The 22,072-nt window shown below is 35.0% G+C and overlaps 1 long non-coding RNA gene and 1 pseudogene across 2 annotated transcripts; both read right to left on the bottom strand.

Moving 5' to 3' along the window:
- Positions 1 to 518: 518 nt before the first annotated feature.
- LOC119369236 (uncharacterized) lies at positions 519 to 4,961 on the bottom strand. The gene is made up of 2 exons (XR_016320610.1): positions 4,336 to 4,961; positions 519 to 1,100 (listed from the first exon to the last, which is right to left on the bottom strand). It is a non-coding gene; the product is annotated as an uncharacterized LOC119369236 (long non-coding RNA).
- A 6,404-nt stretch (positions 4,962 to 11,365) lies between these two features.
- LOC149497047 (loganic acid O-methyltransferase-like) lies at positions 11,366 to 22,058 on the bottom strand (annotated as a pseudogene). The gene is made up of 5 exons (XR_016320326.1): positions 21,925 to 22,058; positions 20,927 to 21,144; positions 20,019 to 20,654; positions 11,661 to 11,686; positions 11,366 to 11,539 (listed from the first exon to the last, which is right to left on the bottom strand). The product of XR_016320326.1 is annotated as a loganic acid O-methyltransferase-like (transcript).
- Positions 22,059 to 22,072: the final 14 nt, after the last annotated feature.

Here is a 22,072-nt window from a genome sequence, read left to right on the forward strand (position 1 = left end):
AAATCAAGGATTTAAAACTACTAGGGGTTTTAATTTCACTTAATTCTTTCCAATTTATTTCATTAGTTCATTAATCAATTTAATTATTCAAGTAGGGGAAACAACTCTGAATTCACTAACAAGCTCTTCCGATGTATTGCTAGCTATTTTAATTCCATTTAATTACCTATCTTCCAACAGCACAATCAAATATGAATTAAATCATTAAGTTATGTAGTTGTTCATGAATTTACAATTTAAGGTTGATAAATCATAAAAACCCCCCCATGAGTCAAACCATATAGCTTCCGCATCAAGTTATTATTCTCATGTGTTTTATTAACCTTTTCTTATCAAAGATCCTTCTTCCGATAGTGATAATTGAAATAAATCAATCTAGGAGAAAACTCTGCCTAGAAGCATTAAATTCATTAATAAATCATAACTTGAATAAGGAAAAATAAATCTAATTGCATAAATTGAAAAAGAGATTAAGCTACATCAAACCCCTAGTATAAAAATTTAGTTACACATAGTACTTAAATAAAACCCAATAATACTTGATAAATATTCCATAATCAATAAGGATAATGAAAGAAATAAATAAGATTAAGAGTTTAGAAATAAGAACTAGTGATAAATTGCTTGGATGGCTTCCTTGAAACTTTGCACAACTCTTGAATACTTAACTTCTAAAAACAAACTATATACAAAGCTATAAAATGAGAGAAAGAGTATAGAGTGTAGTGTAATATGTGGGACGGGATCTCTACAATGCATCCTTCCTCTCTTTATATAGACTTCTTGGGAGAGAACTTCTACATTGTTTAGGGAATAAATTCCACCTTGTTTATGGGATAAAGTTCTCAATCATGTCTTCCATGTGCATAAATTAAGGCTTGATTTGTATGTGAAGAAAGTTGTCCAAGATTAGCTCTTGAAATTGGTGAAAATTGGTTGGCAACTTTTGACTTAGTTTAAGATTCTTTGCTTGGCACGGGCGTGCGCGCCTCTGGAAGTCTTATGCAATAACAGCACGGGCATGCTGATTAGCACGGGCACTGTAGCACAGGCATGCTTAATGAATTTTTACCTCATTTTTGTCATTTTCTTGCAAAACCCTGCATTTTTCCTCAAAATCAAGTGAGTTGTGTTTCAAGAAAGCTTTTAAATAAAAACATATCAATATTACATAAAAACTAATTTAAATTAATTAAAAGTAATAGAAATTTTAATCAATATTACAATAAAAATACTATAAATGACACTTATCAAAATTCCCCAAACTTAAACCATTGCTTGTCCTCAAGCAACAAAACTAAAAACTAAGAAATCTAGCTTAATATAGTAGGGAATAATTATTCACAATTTCAATAAGTGTCAAAAGTCATTAACATGAGAATGAATCATGTATTTACTATGCTAATTATATTCTAGCAAAAATTCAATTTTCAATAAAACACATTCCTTAATTTAAACATAAGTTAACAAGATTTTAACACTAACAATTATTCAACTTATGATAGGTAGAGTGTGAATTTTCACAAAAATCGTTTAACCTTTAAATAAGAGATTTAAATATAAGTTCAACATTTCCATAGGCAAAATTAATCATCTCTTCTCCACAATTGAAATGCATATAATTTAAAATATCAAAAGGTCTTTATTTAGGTTGTAATGGGGTTTTAGGGATATAATCTTAGCTAAGTAAAGAAAAGGATAATATGGTATACAAAAGTACAAATAATGTTTAATATCAGGATTTTCATTTATATTAAAAACGAATTTTTATTTGTAAAGGGGAACTAACTTTGAAGTCTCTTACTAGCTTGAAATTAGAGCTATTTTTGGCAAGGTCTCTTTATAGCACTTTTGATATTTTCTCCCTTGCTAAAGTTCCCCAAACTTGAATTCTTGATTAATTGCTTCTCTTATGGGGTTTTTCTTTCTTTTTTTTTTTTTTTCATTTGCTAGTATTAATGAAATTTTCTCCCTTTGTTGCTATGTTTTAATAAAAATCAAATCCTTCAATTTCACATTATTGCACTTAGGATAGAAAATTAATTTGGTTTAATGGCTAGGTTTAAATATGGGTGAAAAATAAAAATTTGATATAGGCTTCAAATTAGTTGCAAGGGTCATACTTTAACTTAGGTTGTATAGGCTAAACATGAAGTTTTTAACAAAGAATGTCTAAATCATTTCTTTCTAAATGTAAGCATAAAAAAATTTGTCTTGAAGAAAATTTTAATTTTGTTCTAGGAATGCCAAGGTTAAATAAATTTTGATTAAAATACATGTCACGACCCGATTCCACGGGCCGGACCGACACTAGGGCCCAGGTAAGCTTAAGGCCCCCGAGGCCCGTAGTAAGCCTGAAACCCTAAAATTTGCTATCTTAATATAAATTTCGAATATTCAGCCCATATTAAAAAAATAAGCCTCAAGATTTTATTTCATCTCATTTCTAATATAGGCTCAAAGCATCATTTCGTCTACGATAATACACGACTAAAGGTAAGTAAATTCTACAACTGCGGAGTCACTAACTATTTGATATACATAGCCTTTTATACATACAGTTACATACTGAAATAATTATGGAATTAAGGAAAATTTCTTTGATGCCTTGCGTCAAAGAAACGTAACCTAATTCGAACTAAAGAGGAACTTACTTCCTGAAAAAATTAAACAAGACATGTGAGTTTTTCCTAAAATGATAATTATTGCACAACACATACAGTCACACAAATGTGTAAATATATCAATCCAGTCATCCGACTAGTTATATGCTCACGCAGCCAGTCACACAAATGGCATGTCACCAGCACTCACAAACAATATCACCTTCAAATAATCACATCACGTGGAAATTAGTCAGTGGAGTCACCGAAACCCCCGATGAGCCGTCCTCTCACATGGCTCATCCTCTCACGTGTGCACCAGGGAGCCGATCCCCCATTCTGACCGGTCTAATCCTCACTTGACCAGCCCTCTCATTGTTTTTCCATTCTCTCTTTTCTTTTCCATACCAACAGGTGGCAACCCGGTCGTCTCCATCAAATCTAGATCATCAGGCGCTCACAACAGGAGGCCACCCTGCGGGCTGCGATCAAACCTAGATTATCCGGTGCGCCCAAATAAAGAAGCCAACCTGTGGTTAACAGTAACGGTAACAGTAGGTGCACACGGGGGCGCCGATCTCCCATTACCCGGCCGACGGTCCAGTTTCACAATTCATCATAATCAAGATCCATGCTTTATCGACCGTCCTCACAAACCCATGGTGACCCACTTCATCCCAATTCCACACAAGCAAAGCACAGCAATATCACAACACAATTAATCAAACATTGCAATCAAATGCAGACATATTATTCAATTAGACATCGTAATGCAATGCACAATTAAACATCCAAAATCAATGCAAATAAATAAATAAATAAATAGTATTAGCAATTAACAACAATAATATAATAAATAACAATATTAACAATAATAATGTAAATAAATAAATGAATATTTAAATAGTTAAATGAATAATAAAGTTTATAAACAACCAGAGCACTATATTTATTATGTACCAAATTATAGAACTAATCTAAATAAACTTATTAATTATGTTGTTAATTAAAATTTATTCTAATTTCTATCAAAATTTCGGCAGCACCTCCCCTAAAAATTGGACTATCTACCAGCTCAAATATCACAATATTTTTATATCTTTCAATCAATACACACAGCCCATCCGTCGGGCAATCAATCAATTTAAAATACCCATCCGCCTTCAATAATATATCACCAATCAACCATAATTTACAAATTAAAGACCTTCAACTAATCTAGGAATATTATCATCAATTCTTTGCTTAAAGTATAAACACTATCATTAAACATTTATTAAAGTTCTAGACTAACTATTAAGAACTGACATTTCAATTAAATTACAATTTAATAAATGCTTCTACTAGATAACTCAGCTCGAAACTTAAACATATAATTAAAGCTTCATAATTTCTCCGTCTTAATATAAAAATACGACTTCTATATATAGCTAAAGAGTTTTTCAATTGAATTGTTACTTTAGCAAGAATATTGCTATCATTATCATGCTATCCTCATTCTTAACTAAAACTATCTTAATCACACTAACATATTTACTAAAATATGTTTCAAATAAAGTTAGCAAGAAATTAATTTAAATTTCCTAAAATATTTATATGAACAATAGTATTTGACGCTTTATTCTATAGTAATTCAATTAGCACATCAAATCCTGTAACTATACTCAATGAATTCATTAATCAATTAATTCTTTATATAATCAAAAATTTAGAATTGAGTCTTAGAACGTACCAATTGCGAATAGGGCGACGATTCCACGATCAGCGCGAAGGGAAGAGCATTCTGTCTCTCGGGGCCTCGCCGGAGTGTCGCCGGCCGGTCACCGGACCGCCGCCGCCGGCCGCCGTGCACGGTGGCCGGAGCTTTGATCTTGCTCAGAAATTCGCGAGGTTACCACCACCAGACTCGAAATTTCATGAGGAGTCCGAATCCCTCATTCCTTTACTGAGCCAGTGGCTCGTTTGGCCGAAAATGGCGTTGACAGCTGCTGGGCTTTCTCCTCTCATGGTGGCTTCATCCTTCTCGCACCATCGCTGGAGCTCAGGGCGAAGAAACGATCGCACGAAGGAGGCGAGTCGAGTTGTACCCACCCTTCGCGTTGAGACTGCCGGAAACGGTGAGAAATCGCCGGACCTTGATGGAGGAGAGGCTGTCAAGGGAGACAGCTCAATACGCGCCATTGCAGGTTCGATCTGCTTGAAGTAAGGCCGGAAACGCAGTCAGCGACAAACGGGAAGTCATTCGCCACCACCTGCTCGCCGTGAAGTGGCCGAAAACGCAGCGCAAGGGGAAGAGCTGTCGCACGCTGGCGATGGCGCAGGGAAGAAGAAGGAAAAGAAGAAAAAAATAAAAAGAAAAGAAAGAAAAATCTTAGGCTTCTAGACCATTCCGGTTCGATTCGAACTGGTTTGGTCTAATTTAAGGATTCGGCTCGATTTTACTCGGTTTGCAGGGTTTTTCACTTGGTTTCGGATTATTCGTGCGGTTTTCGAAAAATCAATCTGCGTTTCAGGTCCGGTTCAATTATTTTAATTATTTTAATTAGGTTTCATAACATTTCCTCCATTAACTAAATTGAAATTTAAAAAAATATAGTTAGTAATCATATTTGATTTTTAGGAAAATTAATTTTTATATATATATACATAATAGATTAATTGCTGGACTTCATTTTATTACTCGAAAGTTTCCGAACGAACTATTTTGGGCTTAGGCCCAATTCGAAAATTTGGGCTCGAATTGGGACTGTGTTATACTTGCAACCCACGCGGCCAAAATTTGCGATTTTTGATTTAATAAAAAATGCAAAGGTTTCGAAAATAAAAATTCAGGGTGTTTCAATACATCTCTATATCATAGAATTCACAAAAAATTAGTGTTTATAATCTTAGAAACAAATAGTTAAATCAAAGAATCATGTTAAGTCAAAAATTAAAATTTAAGCTGAAAAATAATTAACTTCGAAAAACAACTAAATTCATTGCAAGTTAATGAATTATGATAATTTTTGAAACTTGCTCACAATTATTCCAACCATATTAAACTAATGAAATAAACAAACAAAAAAAGTAAATAAAATTTTGAATAAAATTTTCCTTTCCCCAACTTAATTTAGCACATTGTCCCCAATGTGCGCAAAAATAAGTTCAATTCCCCAAACTTATCATAAATCATGAATGCAAGGTAAGAAAATAAAAATAAAGTAGAAAACATCTTACCACCATTACACTGACAAACACAATAAAAGACAAGAAAACAAAGAGCATAGTTTTAATGGCTAAATGCTGAAAATGGGAAGGAATAACATAACACAATAATAATAATAATAATAATAATATAGACCTAATTTTTAAAAAGAAAAAAATTGAAATAAAAATAATAATAAAAAATTCCTAATTAAAAGCAAATAAAACAAATAAAAAGAAATGAATGTAAGTCTTTTTTTTTTAAAAAAAAAAAGAAAAAAAAAAGAATAATTAAAAGTAAATAATTAAGGAAGAAGAAGAAAAAATGAACGATAAGTCCAAAAGAAAGGAAGAAAGAATGCAAAAGTGGGTAGAGTAGGACCATGAAAAGAAAGAAAGAAAGAAAGAAAGTAAAAACAGGTAGGTAAAAGCAGGTAGAGTAGAACAAATTGTTCTTGTGTTGACGTGTAAGCTACTGACTTGCATAAATTTTGTATACCAATTGACACGCCCATGCTCCTTGACACACCAGCCCGTACTACTTCCTGGTTTGTACAGGTGTGCCATTTAATACACCAAGCCATGAAACTTTTATTCTAGACCATTTCTCCTGCAAAATTAGCTTAATTGGAGTAATAAAAAAAAATTTTAATGACAGAAAACATCTTTTTTTTTAAAAAAAAAACCTGTGAATTAATTCATCGAACCAATTTTTTTTTTATTTTTTTAAAGGTAAAAGACGTAATTGTTGGAAAAAAAAAGAAGGGATTAAATAGTACACAAAAATAAGAAGATATATATAAAAATAAAATAAAATAAAAGACGTAATTATTGGAATACAAAGAAAATAATATAGTTTTGCAGAAAAAAAAAATTACAGTGATAAACAATACGAAAATAAAATAAAAGACCAACAAGTGACAATACTTGAAATAAAAGGGCAACAGAAAAAAAAAAATAATGATAGAAATACTACACTTAAAGGAAAACAAGGAGAAAGAATAATAACAATAAAATAGAATAAATAAATAAATAAATAAAAACAAAGAATGCATGTGACATTCATAATGGAGAACAAAAAAATGAATGTCACTTTCACACAAAACATGACATATGTAGGAAAGAAAAATAAATAAATAAGAGACACAATCATTGTGAAGAAGCAACTTTTTTTTTTTTTTTTCTTCACAACTGTGCCTCAAGACATGGCCTGACCGTGTTGCCTGTGGTACTGGGTAGCACGGGGGTGCTGTGTAGCACGGGGGTGCTGGATAGCACGGGTTGGGGGTGCTAGAGTCTGACTATGAGTGTACTTTTCTGTGGAGGCAGCACGGGGGTGCTGTTAGGGGGTGCTGTGTAGCACGGGGATGCTGGATAGCACGGCCTGGGGGGTGCTAAAACCTGAATCTTGCACTTTCAATCAGTTTTCAAGCCTTTGTTTTTTTGACTTGCAATATGAGTACATAAAACATCAAAATAAAAGAAAATAATGGTTTAAAGATGGGAGATTAAAATGAAAAAATATAAGTAATTGTAAAATAAAAATAAATAAAATAAAATAAAATAAAAATTTGCAAAGAAAGAGAAAGAAAATGATGGGTTGCCTCCCATTAGCGTTTTGTTTAAAGTCTTTAAACTCGACTTTTGAGAAGTTTATCAAATAACGGCATTCGCCCATAGTATGTATCATGTAGTATCACATATGGGTCTTGGTTGAAAATGCCCTCAAGATTGGCTAGTTTGAGAAAATTTATGCTCATCATACCAACAACATCTTGCTTTGAATGATGAACTTGGGGAAAAACCTATATCAAATCATGGAGAACACAATTTATTAAATGTGGTATTATTGGAAAAAAAGGATCTTCTGGTTGTGTATATATAAAGACCATTGACGAGCTCAAATCAATAGTCTCAATTATTTCTTCATCCACTAATATTGCTTTCTACTTATTTTCATTTAAACTCTCATCCATTGTCCCTTCCAGTTGTACCTCGCATTTTTCATGGTCATTAATAATCATATCTGAAAACAAGAAATTGAGATTTAATTTGTCTTCAAAGGAGTTGCATTTTTCACATGTAGGCTTTACTTCTTCTAAATATGCAATTTCCCATGAAATTTCCTTAGAATTGTACTCCTCATCTCGATATTCATTAATTGCCATGGTTATCAATTTTGCTGCTTGTACCTCCAAATTCTCTATTGCTGTTTGTTGGATTTTAAAATTCTCACGAGTTTCATTCATAAATTCAATGAGAGATTTAGTAAGGGCAGCAATCAAATCCTCCTCTAAATTCTTTTGTTTTTCTTCTTCATATTCAAAATTTTGAGGATATTGGTGATTCTAGCCGTGCAATGAATGATCCCAATGCCAACGGTAGTCAAAATCTGCCATATCATTTAACATGTAAAGTATATCTTCATAGCTGCTTTCTAGAAGGTGAATACCGGTTGCAGAAAATCCATTAGCTACCCAATTTCTAGTTTCTTCATTTAATCCACAATAGAATATGTAAGTGAGAGATTTATTAGTAAAATTATGATAAGGACATTTTTCCAATAATTCATTAAATCTTGCCCAAGCTGCATAAAATGACTCCAAGTGTTGTTGATTAAAATTTGCAACTATTTGTTGACAATACATCTCAAGCACTTGCAAGAAAATGATGAAAAATAAAATCAACAAAAATAAAAAACATACAAATAATATAAACAAAGAAATAAACATAGAAAGTAAAGATCAATAAAAACAAAGAAACAAGATACTACAAATAATATAAACAAATATTTCAATTAAGAAATAAAACAAAATGTCTAAATTAATAACAAGATAATTTGTATTAATATTGGTATTGTCAATCCCCGGCAACGGCGCCAAAAACTTGACAGCTTATTTCGCAAGTGTACGAATCGTTACAAGTAATATATGATGAGTAAGATAACGTTCCATGAGGATTACATTCCAAGTACCAAAATTATGTTATCTCGTTATTATTTAAACAATAAATGAGAGAATTGTTTATAAAAATTAAATTCAACAAGTAAAAATAAGAAGTTAAGCAAGCAATTATTGATTAAAGAAAACAAGGATTTAAAACTACTAGGGGTTTTGATTTCACTTAATTCTTTCCAATTTATTTCATTAGTTCATTAATCAATTTAATTATTCAAGTAGGGGAAACAACTCTGAATTCACTAACAAGCTCTTCCGATGTATTGCTAGCTATTTTAATTCCATTTAATTACCTATCTTCCAACAGCGCAATCAAATATGAATTAAATCATTAAGTTATGTAGTTGTTCATGAATTTACAATTTAAGGTTGATAAATCGTAAAAACCCCCCATGAGTCAAATCATATAGCTTCCGCATCAAGTTATTATTCTCATGTGTTTTATTAACCTTTTCTTACCAAAAATCCTTTTTCCGATAGTGATAATTGAAATAAATCAATCTAGTGGAAAATTTTGCCTAAAAGCATTAAATTCATTAATAAATCATAACTTGAATAAGGAAAAATAAATCTAATTGCATAAATTGGAAAAGAGATAAGCTACATCAAACCCCTAGTATAAAAATTTAGTTACACATAGTACTTAAATAAAACCCAATAATACTTGATAAATATTCCATAATCAATAAGGATAATAAAAGAAATAAACAAGATTAAGAGTTTAGAAATAAGAACTAGTGATAAATTGCTTGGATGGCTTCCTTGAAACTTTGCACAACTCTTGAATACTTAACTTCTAAAAACAAACTATATACAAAGCTATAAAATGAGATAAAGAGTATGGAGTGTAGTGTAATATGTGGGACGGGATCTCTACAATGCATCCTTCCTCTCTTTATATAGACTTCTTGGGAGAGAACTTCTACATTGTTTAGGGAATAAATTCCACCTTGTTTATGGAATAAAGTTCTCAATCAAGCCTTAAATTTCTCTCAATCATGTCTTCCATGTGCATAAATTAAGGCTTGATTTGTATGTGAAGAAAGTTGTCCAAGATTAGCTCTTGAAATTGGTGAAAATTGGTTGGCAACTTTTGACTTAGTTTAGGATTCCTTGCTTGGTACGGGCGTGCTGATTAGCACGGCCTGGGGCGTGTGCGCCTCTGGAAGTCTTATGCAATAACAGCACGGGCGTGCTGATTAGCACGGGCACTGTAGCACGGGCGTGCTTAATGAATTTTTACCTCATTTTTGTCCTTTTCTTGCAAAACGCTGCATTTTTTTCTCAAAATCAAGTGAGTTGTGTTTTAAGGAAGCTTTTAAATAAAAACATATCAGTATTACATAAAAACTAATTTAAATTAATTAAAAGTAATAGAAATTTTAATCAAATTTACGATAAAAATACTATAAAAATAACACTTATCACATGTCGTAATGTCCTTCCTACAAATGCAAGACTTGGTGCTAGAGGTGTGGTTATCTCCTTCGGGTCCTTTCTGTCATGAAGAGGAGACCCCTTGCCATGCAATTTTTTACTATTCTAATGCTAGGTTGTGTTGGCAGTATGATGGGAAAATAGCCTTGGGTCAGAATTTGCACTCCTTTTATGATGTTTTTTCATCTTTTCTAAGCTTGAATAATGGGGTTCTTGAAGAAGTTTGTGTGCTTGCTTGGAATATATGGAATGCTTGTAATGCATATGTTTGGAATAATGTGCATAGATCTATTTACACTATTGTGTCTTTTGCTAGACGTTATGTGCGAGATTGGCAAGTAGTACTAACTCCATTTCCACGTCTTATGCTGCTCTTTTGCCTATTGCTATGATTTCTAATGCTAGATGGCTGCCTTCGGTAGATGGTGTTTTGAAAGGTAATATTGATGCTGCGATTCGTGGTGATTGCTTCTCATTTGCTATTGTGTTTAGGGATAGCCATGGTCAGTTTTTCAGAGCTATTTCTGGTTGTCTTCTTATTGCTGCTGTTTCACCAGCTATGGTAGAGGCTCTTGCTATGCGGCGTGTGCTTCAATGGCTATCTTTAAATAGCTTGCGTTCTGTTCTCCTCGAGACTGATTCCTTGCCGGTGGCTAATGCAATCAACAGTGATACTGTTAATGTTTCAGACTAGGGTTGAGGCATTTCAGATATTCAATGGATTCAAGGTCAAATGGAAATTGAAATATTTCTTGGATTCGAAGGCAAGCAAACATGACTAGTCATAAGTTATAGTTTAGCTAGAGAAGCATATAATCAAGCTAGCTTTCACATTTGGGATACTGTTCCTTCATTTTATTGAGAGTACTATTCCCTCATATGCTATTCTTGATTAGTACATTATCCATTTTCATGTCCAAAAAAAAAAAAAAAAATGCATCCTTAAAAAGATTCTCTTAGAAAAAAAGATTTATTCTCAATGCGTGTAAGATAAACAGAAAATATATATGGCCTAGACATAAATATTCCTATCGATGTTTCGCTTAAGTAGGATGAACAATTCAATACTATGGTTTACGAAATCAAAAATAGAGAGATTAGCTTCAACTTTCTCTACAAAAGATTTGAATATTTTGTCTAAAATATCTTCATCAATTCGAAAATGTTCCTTTAGGAGTCCTCCTAACTTAGATGCGAAGCAAGAAGCTTGACATCTGCCTCAATCGCCTGGTGTTTCATAATCTCCAAGCTTTTGATACTGAAATGTCCATTTCTATTAATAATTTCCTCCAACTCTGATGTTGCATCGTACACAGGCAAGTTGAAAGACTCCACTTTTTCTTCATTTATCACTCCCTATACAAGAATTAATCAAAATATTAATTTTACAAAATATATAATATATAGAATTTCAAGAAGAATTTTTTTAAATCAAACCATAAAAATAAATAGAGAACCTAACGTTTTTGTATCTTACCAACTTAGCCATTTCCCTAAGAGAATCTATTAATGTTGGGATTATAAATGATTCCGAGAAGGGCCCGCGAAAAAATGCTCCAATAATTACGTATTGGATATTGACGATCGAATCCACCTGAAATAATAACCACGGTAAAATTTAAATAATTACCGTAAATGCCAGATGAAAAATAAGGACACCGAGATTTACGTGGTTCACCCTTCAACTATTATGGGCTACGTCCACGGGACAAAAACTCCGAATAATTCTTCTACTAAAAATAGTAGGTACAAAAGAGATTACAAAAATAGTGGTACTCTAAGTGTTTCCCAAAAACACCCAAAAATTATAATTCTCACCATTTTCTCTCTTTCCCAATTTTAGCAACCCTTTCCTAAAATTCTATACACTCTATGTATTTATATTCTTTTGTTTTTGTACTTTGTGAGTTGCAATTCATTCTCTATTTATAGAGAATGAAAGACGCGTAATCAACGCATCCACCGCCTTCAAGCCATCTTTGTTGAAAAAATTTTCTTTTAAAAAGAACGTGCGTACACATTCTCCATTTTTCTTCTTCTTTTTTTCTTTCTTTCGCAGTCTTCTTTGACTGCCCAAAACAAAATGTGTTTGTTGCTTTATTTTTTTTTCTTTCTTCAAACTTGTGTGGGTCCCACATGTTGGAGGGATCCCACAACAATTCTCCCCCTCCCGACTATATGGTGGGACTCTCCATTCCTGCTGCTTTGACACACAGTTCGAACTTCTCCTTCGGAACGACCTTTGTCAGTATATCCGCAGCATTTCTGTCTGTGTGGATTTTCTGCAACTGGAACTGCTTCTCTTCAATGGGAAGTCTAAGCCAATGATATCTTACATCAATGTGCTTTGTTCGTGCATGATACATAGTATTTTTGCTTAAGTCTAACGCACTTTAACTATCATAATAAACTATATATTCTTCTTGTTGCACACCCAATTCTTGAGAGAATCGCTTTAACCAAAGCATTTCCTTTTCTGCTTCCGTTGCTGCAACTTACTCTGCTTTGGTCGTTGATAACGAAACACATTTTTGTAATCTTGATTGCCATAAAATACTCCCCCTGAGAATGTAAATAGGTATTCTGATGTAGATTTTTTTCATCAAGATCACTGGCCGTATTTGCATCTATGTAACCAACAAGTGCAACCTTTTCACCTTCAAAAGTTAAACATAACTTTGAAGTTCCTCTCAGGTATCTGAAGATCCACTTCACTGCTTCCCAATGTGTCTTCTGGGGATTTGATAGAAATCGGCTCACAACGCCAACTGCATGAGCGATATCTGGTCTTGTACACATCATTGCGTACATCAAACTTCCGACTGTTGAGCAATATGGAACATTTGACATATCTCCTTTTTCTTTCTCTATTGATGGGTAGGATTTCTTACTCAACTTGAAGTGAGGGGCAAGCGGAGTGCTAACTGGTTTAGCATTCTTTATATTGAACCTCTCTAGACTCGTTTAATATATTTTTCCTGCGATAACCATAACATGCAGGACTTTCTGTCTCGGATAATCTCCATTCCGAGAATTCACCTTGCCGATCCCAAATTCTTCAATTGAAATGCTTTTGACAATTCACTCTTTAACCTACTAATCATGTGTGCATCTGGTCCAACGATTAGCATATCATCAACATATAAGAGAAGGATGACAAATTTACCATCAGAGAATTTCTAGGCATATACATCATGATCTGCATCTGTCCTTTTGTAGCCTTGATTCACCATGAAAGAATAAAACTTTTTATACCATTATCGTGGTGCTTGTATCAGCCCATACAATCTCTTCTTCGAGTGACAAACCATGTCCTCTTTTCCCTTGACCTTGAAACCTTCTGGTTGTTCCATATAGATTTCTTCTTCTAGATCCCCATGCAAGAATGCGGTCTTTACATCAAGCTACTCCAACTCAAGATTCAAATTGGCTACAAGACCTAGCACAACTCGAATAGAACTTATTTTCACAACTGGTGAAAAAATCTCATCAAAGTGAATACCTTTCTTTTGAGTAAAGCCTTTGACGACCAATCGAGCTTTGTATCTCACTAGATTGCCATCATCTTTCTTCAGTTTGTACACCCATTTGTTCTTGAGTGTTCTTTTCCCTTTTGGAAGTTTCACCAGCTCATACGTGTCATTCTTTTTCAAAGAATTCATCTCTTCTCGCATGGCCTTTGTCCAGCAATCTCTGTCTTTGTAAGATTGCTCATCTTGGAAGCTCTCTGGCTCCCCTTCATTAGTAATCAAAATGTAATCAAAACTAGGATACCTTGTAGATGGTTGGCGCTCTCTGGTTGACCTTCTTAACTGAGGTTCAACTCCTTTTGGTGTAATGGGGTTCTCTGGCTCCCCCTGCTCAACACCCCTCTACATTACTGTTATCATCTACAATTGTCTCTTGATCCCCTACGATTGGCTCTTCTTCTTCTCGTTCTGATTCTGGCATTCCTCCTCTTGTGGCATCATTTGTAAGAATGCTTCCTAGTGTAATATCATCACTTGTGGATTCTTCACAAGTTGTATCTGCCACGATCTCATTCTCGTGGAATACTACATCTCGGCTCCGGACAACTTTCTTTTTCACTGGGTCACATAACCTATAGCCAAACTCTTCGTCTACATAACCAACAAAAGTGTAAGGAACTAACTTATCATCAAGCTTTGATCTTTGCTCCTTCGGAACATGCATAAATGCCTTGCAGCCAAATACCCTCAGGTGAGAGTATGAAATATTTCTACCTGTCCAGACCTTTTCCGGGATATCAAAATCCCAAGGTGCTGAAGGTAGTCGGTTGATTAGGTAAACAGCAGTATTGACAGCTTCTCCCCAAAATGGCTTAGGTAAGTTGGTCATTTTGGGCATGGATCTGACTCTTTCAACAATGGTGCAATTCATCCATTCAACAACACCGTTGAGTTGAGGCGTACCAGGAACTGTCTTTTCATGCCTAATACCGTGCTGACTACAATAATCTCTAAACTCCTTAGAGATGTATTCACCACCATTATCCGTGCGCAAACACTTCAATGCCACTCCAGTCTCCCTTTTCACCATGGCGTGGAATTGCTAAAAGTGCTTGAATACTTGGTCTTTTGTGTGCAACAAATATATCCATATTTTTTGTGAGAAATCATCAATGAAGGTTAGAAAATATACACTTCCTCCAAGTGATTCTACCTCCATGGGACCACATGTGACATCCTACTGAATCGAGTCGTTGCATAGAGTCGAGTCGAGTAGGGCCGAACTAAAACCCGGTTCGAGCCATTTAACTCCAGCGTGGGTAGAATGGGATGTAACTTAAATAAGTAAGAGAAGTGGACTTACTTGCATAAAATAAAAAGATCAAAGTATAAGGAGTAGGACTTACTTGCACTAAAATATAAAGTTGAGGTATTAAAATGTAACATGTAGAAAATGTAGGTATTATTTGGTAATTGTACCATACAATTAAAGAGATAGTTGGGAAGTATACGAGACTTCCATTTCAGTTTGCTTTCTTCATTTTCTTCATCTTCATCTTCAACGTCTTCTTCATCTTCATCTTCCTCTTTATCTCCTTCATCTTTCTCTTCATCTCCTTCCTTTCTCCATCAATTTTCATGTGATTTAAACACTAAATTCAACCTAGAACTCTATCCAAGTAAGTAGCTTCTCTTAAAGTTCATACTTTTGTGATATTTTAGATGATTTATAAGAGTTATTATGTATAGGAGAGGGGAGCTCAAAGTAGGAGGAAAAGGAAGCTAAGAAGAAGCTTTAAAGCTCTTTTGGTTGAAGGTTTGATATCTCTTTTAGTTTTTCACATTTTCTTGCATGAATACTTGTGTAGTGTGTTGATAATGAAAACATATATTGCTGAATGTTGAATTAGAGGTCTGTAAATGGTGCTAAAGCATGGGATGAATTGAATGAATGAAGTAGATATTGATTTCATGCTGAACCAAGTTTGTTGGACCACTGACCAGTAACTTCACCCTGATTTTTACTCTGTTTAACGATGGAATTAGGAAGTGGTATAGAAGAGTTATTTGTTCCTATATGTTTTAGCTGTCCATGAGTTTTTGAATCACCTAAATTGTTATAAATTGAGAGATATGACCAAAATAGTACAGACTGTGCAGGCTGGAAATCAACAGTCTGGACGGACTGGAAGTTGCTCATTTCAGCAAATATTTGACTACCTTACCAACGTAATTAAGAGATGTGGTAGAAGACAAATTTGTACCCTAATGTGTTGTCTAACCATATAATGTAGAATCACCTAAATTGGAGTTATAAATTGAGAGATATGACCACAATAGTACAAAATATGCAGGCTGGAAACCAACAGTTGGGCAGACTGGCAGTTGCTACTTGAGCTCAATATTTGACTACCTTACCAACGTAATTCAGAGATGTGATAGAAGACAAAGTTGTACCTTAATGTGTTAGCTAACAATAGAATTTAGAATTACTGCAATTGGACTTCTGAATATAGAGCTATGCTAGAATTTGTGAAACATGTGCAGGCTGCCTTGTCATATTTCAAGGCTACATTAGAAATGCTGTTGGCATGCATATGTAGCTTCATGCAACCTAAGATTTACTACTGAATTTGAACCTTCTGAGTTGAGCTAAATTAATAGCAATAAATTCCTTAAACTGACCTGTGACACCCTAGGTGCAATCCCACATCGGCTAAGCACAAGGTGGACGTACTGTACATAAGGAGTAGCAGGCCTTGAGTTCCCGAGACGCGTTTTGGGCTAGGAGGTGGTTCCCTGGCCCAGGAACAAAACCGTGCAGGCCCGGGGCCCAAAGCGGACAATATCTCGGTAGAGCCTGGGATGTTACAAACTTGGTATCAGAGCCAAGCCTTGTCCCTATGGCTGGTGGTGGGGCAAACCTCAGCGAGGACGCTGAGTCCTTAAAGGGGGGTGTATGTGACACCCTAGGCGCAATCCCACATCGGCTAAGCACAAGGTGGACGTACTGTACATAAGGAGTAGCAGGCCTTAAGTTCCCGAGACGCGTTTTGGGCTAGGAGGTGGTTCCCTGGCCCAGGAACAAAACCGTGCGGGCCCGGGGCCCAAAGCGGACAATATCTCGGTAGAGCCTGGGATGTTACATGACCGATAGAAATTAAGTTATCTAATGATTGGTACAAGTTGCCTCACGGGTGCATCAATTAGATTTCCATGCAAATTATCAATTGTGTGCATTTACTTCGATTTATCTATGATATCCTCTTAAAGCATGAAAGAATGAGACAGCATATAGGTAAACAACATGGGTTATGAATTTGATGAAGAATTGAATATGCTTTTGTTTTGTATTCTTGAAATACCGATAATATGCTCCATTGAGGTTAGGCAGAAACCATGTAGATAAGACTATATCGCGACATAGGATAGCAGATCTGCGCCTCATACGGTTTGGTACTCCGGCTACAGGCTGTTGAGTGGATATGATTATATATGGGCCATATCAGCCCAGCCATCCAGTATTCATCCAGTTTCATACAGTATTCATACAGTTCTTCTTATCCCTTCGATTTCACTGTAACCTTATGGAGCCATACAGTTCGGAGATTATATTATTTCTCACTTATATGATGTAAAAATTTCATAAGTCATACAGCATAATGAACAGTAAGTAAACTACTGAAAAGCTAATGCAATATGTGCTTATATGTTTATTTATACATTGATATCATGAAAGTATAATGATATGTGTGCTTGCATGTTTATTTATAATTTGAGATATCCACTGAGCTTTATTTGCTCAGCGAGTTACTTGTTTAACTCGTAGGTTTTGGAACGGGACCGTAGAGAATCATCTTACAACTGCTGCAGTTCATCTTTGGAAGACCCAGTCTTCAGGGTAGCTACTCAATTTGATATTTTGGTTTTGTCTATACTTATCATGGCATGTACAGGGCATATAGTTGGGCCCATTTCATTTTGGAAACTAGTTTAATATCTTGTAACTATTAAGTACATATCTATATATAAAAATAATGTAAAAAGCAACAGCCTGACTTCATATTCAGCATACATAATGATATTAGCATGAAAGGACATAGGTTCAACCAGATTGTAGCATCTTGGCTCGGTTCAGTCGAGTTAACGTGTGGACCGAGAAGGGATGTTACACCACATACGTCAGAGTGTACCAACTCCAACTTGTTGTCTCTCCGTCTAGAGCTTTTCAAAAATGAGACACGATGTTGCCTCTCAAATAAACAATGATCACAATGGTTTATTTTACTTTTGGCTAATGGGATGAGGGACTTCTTAGCCAACATATTCAACTCTTTCTCACTAACGTGTGCCCGTCGCCTATGCCACAAATTTGGTGAAGCATCATCTGCAACTGTATTCAGTTGACCCACACATATTGTTGCGTGCATCTTATATAGCGAGCAACATAATTTTCCTCTCGCCACCACCAAAGACCCTTTGGTGAGTTTCCAATTACCGTCACCTGTATGATGGTGATAGCCTTCCTTGTCTAGTACACTCACAGACAACTGGTTCAACCGAAGATCGGGAATATGTCTCACATTTTTAAGTGTTAATGTGCTCCCGACACTTGTCTTTATGCAGATATCACCGATTCCCACCTCTTGCGAGACACTATTATTTCCCATTCTAATAGTGCCAAAATCTCCTATTTTATAAGTGGAAAAGTATTCCCTTTTTGGAACACAGTGGTCTGAAGCACCGGAGTCTACTATCCACTCAGTATCTGCATCTCCAACATGACAACAATCTGCATCATGAGTGACTAAAGTCACCTCACCATCTTCTGCTAAGACTGTAGCAGATGTATTTCTGTCATTCTCCTGTCTTCGGTTTGCATGCTCCTGTTTGAGTAAATGACAATTTCTTTTGAGATGACCCTCCTTACTGCAATGGTAACATTTTCTCATCTCTCTAGACAATCTACCACCTTACTTTTCATGCCTTGGACCTCTACTCTTGCTCCGACCCCTATTCTCTATGACAAGGGCTTGTGAACTGGTACTGGCAACGTCTCTTCTTCGTAGTTCTTCATTAAGTAGTATATTCTTTACCATAGACATTGTTACCACACCATTTGGAGCTGAGTTACTCTATGATACCACAAGAGTATCCCAACTATCTAGTAGATATCCCAACAGTAGGCATGCTTGCATCTCGTCATCTAAGGACATACCGCTAACTCCTAACTCAGTTACGAGTCCTTCAAAATCGTTCAGGTTTTGTGTAATTGATCGTCCCTCTGACAGCTTCAAGTTCATGACTTTACAAATCATGAAGACTTTTCCTTGAGCATTCGTAGCCTCGTACATATTATCTAATTTCTTCCAGAGAACTTGGGGATCTTTTTCATTTCTCACGTGGTTGTACAGGCTAGCATCTATCCATTGGCGTATTGCACCTAATGTCTGCTTTTTTAATTTCTCCCACTGCCTTTCTTTCATTTCTTCTGGCTTTGCACTGTCACCTTCAATTGGATCGTACAGATCTTTGTAATTGAGGTAGTCCTCCATTCTGGATTTGCACATTGAGTAACTCGAATCCGTCAATTTGATCATTGCCTCGTTGTTAGCCATGTTGAATTCTGTATCGGACAAAATTTACTATTCACAAAATTCACTATTCACGTGAATAGTAACATTGTAGAAACTGACAGAATTTACCAACCAAAGGCTTTGATATCAGTTGTTGGGATTATAACTTATCCTAAGTAGGGCCCGCGAAAAAATGCTCCATTAATTACGTATTGGATATTGACGATCGAATCCACCTGAAATAATAACCACGGTAAAAATTAAATAATTACCGTAAATACCAGATGAAAAAATAAGGACACCGAGATTTACGTGGTTCACCCTTCAATTGTTATGGGCTACATCCACGGAACAAAAACTCCGAATAATTTTTCTACTAAAAATAATAGTTACAAAAGAGATTATAAAAATAGTGGTACTCTAAGTGTTTTCCAAAATATCCAAAAATTATAATCCTCATTATTTTCTCTCATTCCCAATTTTAGAAACCCTTTCCTAAAATTCTATATACTCTATGTATTTCTATTCTTTTATTTTTGTACTTTGTGAGATGCAATTCATTCTCTATTTACAGAGAATGAAAGACACGTAATCAACGCATCCACCACCTTCAAGCCATCTTTGTTGAAAAATTTTTTTTTCAAAAAAAACATGCGTACTCATTTTCCTTTTTTTCTTTCTTTCGCTGTCTTCTTTGACTACCCAAAACAAATCGTGTTTGTTACTTTATTTTTTTTTTCTTTCTTCAAACTTGTGTGGATCCCACATATTGGAGGAATCTCACAACACTCAAAACATCGAAGGTCACATTTATGCTTGGAACTCTAGAGTTTTGAAGTACTAAATTATCTTCATTTGGATGACCAACAATTAGAATAGCCATCAAACCTCCACCAACAATTTCTTCAGCTCTAGCATTTAGGAATTTATTCATATCATTCTTGAATTGATTTGAATATGCTTGAGTAACCTCTTTTACCAACCTTGAGCAATATATGCTTTCTTTATTCAGAGCAGGAGCTTCCAAAATTTCTCTAGGAATCTTAGACAGCCAATGTACTGCATATCAGGAGTGAAGAAAATGAATAGAAGATTTTGGGAAAAGGAGATTGTAAAAAGAACCAGGCACTTCTACTGCAAAATATTTTCGATCGATAGGTAAGGTTCTAAAGAGAGTGTTAAAATCATTGTCCGTTAGGTCATTGAAGAAAACTTGGAATTCTAAAGGTGGTGGGTTTTGAAATTGGGTTTGGTATTTATGATTTATGGCTTCTATTAGATTCTGCACTGCGTAAAATGTATTGGGTCCTGTTGAGCAACCAACATCTACTATTCTAAATGTGGTTAAAGCTTCAAAACTTGGATTCTCGAAGTCAATCTCGTCCTCGACGCCTTCATTTATCAATTCCTTTGCAGTTTCCAATCCTAATTTCTGTGTAAAAAATGCATGTAAATTGTATAAGCATTGCAAAATTTTATACTCCCTCTGTTCTTCCTCTGTTCACTTAATTTAAAGAAAAAAAAAACTCTAAGATTAAGAAAATATTTAAACTAATTTTTTTAATTTTTGAAATAGATAATTAGATATTATTCTCATATAGAGGGAAAAGTTTGTCGGCATAAACATACTGTTCAATTTAAATATTTCATCTTTATGAACTAATCTAAAATGTTTTTATTGATTTAGCATATAATACCAGAACTACAGGCAAACCCCTGCTTAGCAAGTTCTTGAAGGAGCAAACCATTACCAGTTCCAATGTCAAGCACACTCCAGCTAGACAAATATTTATCACCCTGTTCAACAGGTCCAGACTTGATATCATCAACATGATTTGGAATGTGACCTTGTGAAATCTTAATGCACAAGCTCTTGGTCCAAGAAACAACAACATCCATGACATCAGACCCAAACCTACGTGAAAAAGATAACATATAACAGAGCAATGAATTTCGGATAGCAGCCATACACCATAATAACAATACATTAAAGCCTTGTCTTTGAATGTCTTGCCATTCTTTTCATATCAAATTTAACAATAAATTGTATCTTATATACCCTGAAATTTTGATCTTTTAAAGTTTATGGTTCATGACCTATAAATGGCATCTAAATAGTGACCGGTACCCATGCAGCACCATGAATAATTCTCACCTGAAGAAGGTCAGACCATACAAATCAATAGGCAAAATTCAAGAAAACCTCATACTGCAGGGGTATCAAAAGGCCCTTACCCATTTGGATCTTGTAAAACCAAAAGAGTTTTCCAGGGGGATGGCCCCTTTAGATGAGATTAAAAAAACTTCAAATCTCTACCTAAAAAATTATAAAATGATTTGGCTGTTGAAAGTGCTCGTGGTTATAGCATCTTCAGAAATTATATTAAGAAAAAATCCATTTCTAGAGGCACTCTAAAAGCTTAAGAATCGCATAATATGATAAAAAGAGTTCATATTACAAGAGCATAATAATTGATGATGCAAGAATGCTGGAAGATACTCCTGCAAACAATCAGAAAAGAGAAGAGCCCCAAATTGCAGAGTGACTTGCCAACCCAAGATCCTCTACTAGCCAACTAGATAATCAAATGAACCTTATATTCGAACTGTGTGCAGCAAAAACGTTCATGCTTTATTTTCATGTGCATTTACAATGAACTGGAAAAAATTTATCAAGGAACAGCAAACCCGTTACCATATTTCACCAGCATGACCATGCTCACGGAAGTTTGCCAATTCATCTGCATAAGCAGCATCCCAGTAACTCTGAAGACCTAGCATTGACGTCACCCCTTCACCATCTGGTTCCTCCTTGTCAGAACTGTACATAAATAATTTAAATG

Source organism: Jatropha curcas, chromosome 4 (assembly GCF_041381405.1).
Source record: "Jatropha curcas cultivar XTBG-Jc1 chromosome 4, XTBG_Jcur_1.0, whole genome shotgun sequence".
Lineage (NCBI taxonomy): Eukaryota > Viridiplantae > Streptophyta > Magnoliopsida > Malpighiales > Euphorbiaceae > Jatropha > Jatropha curcas.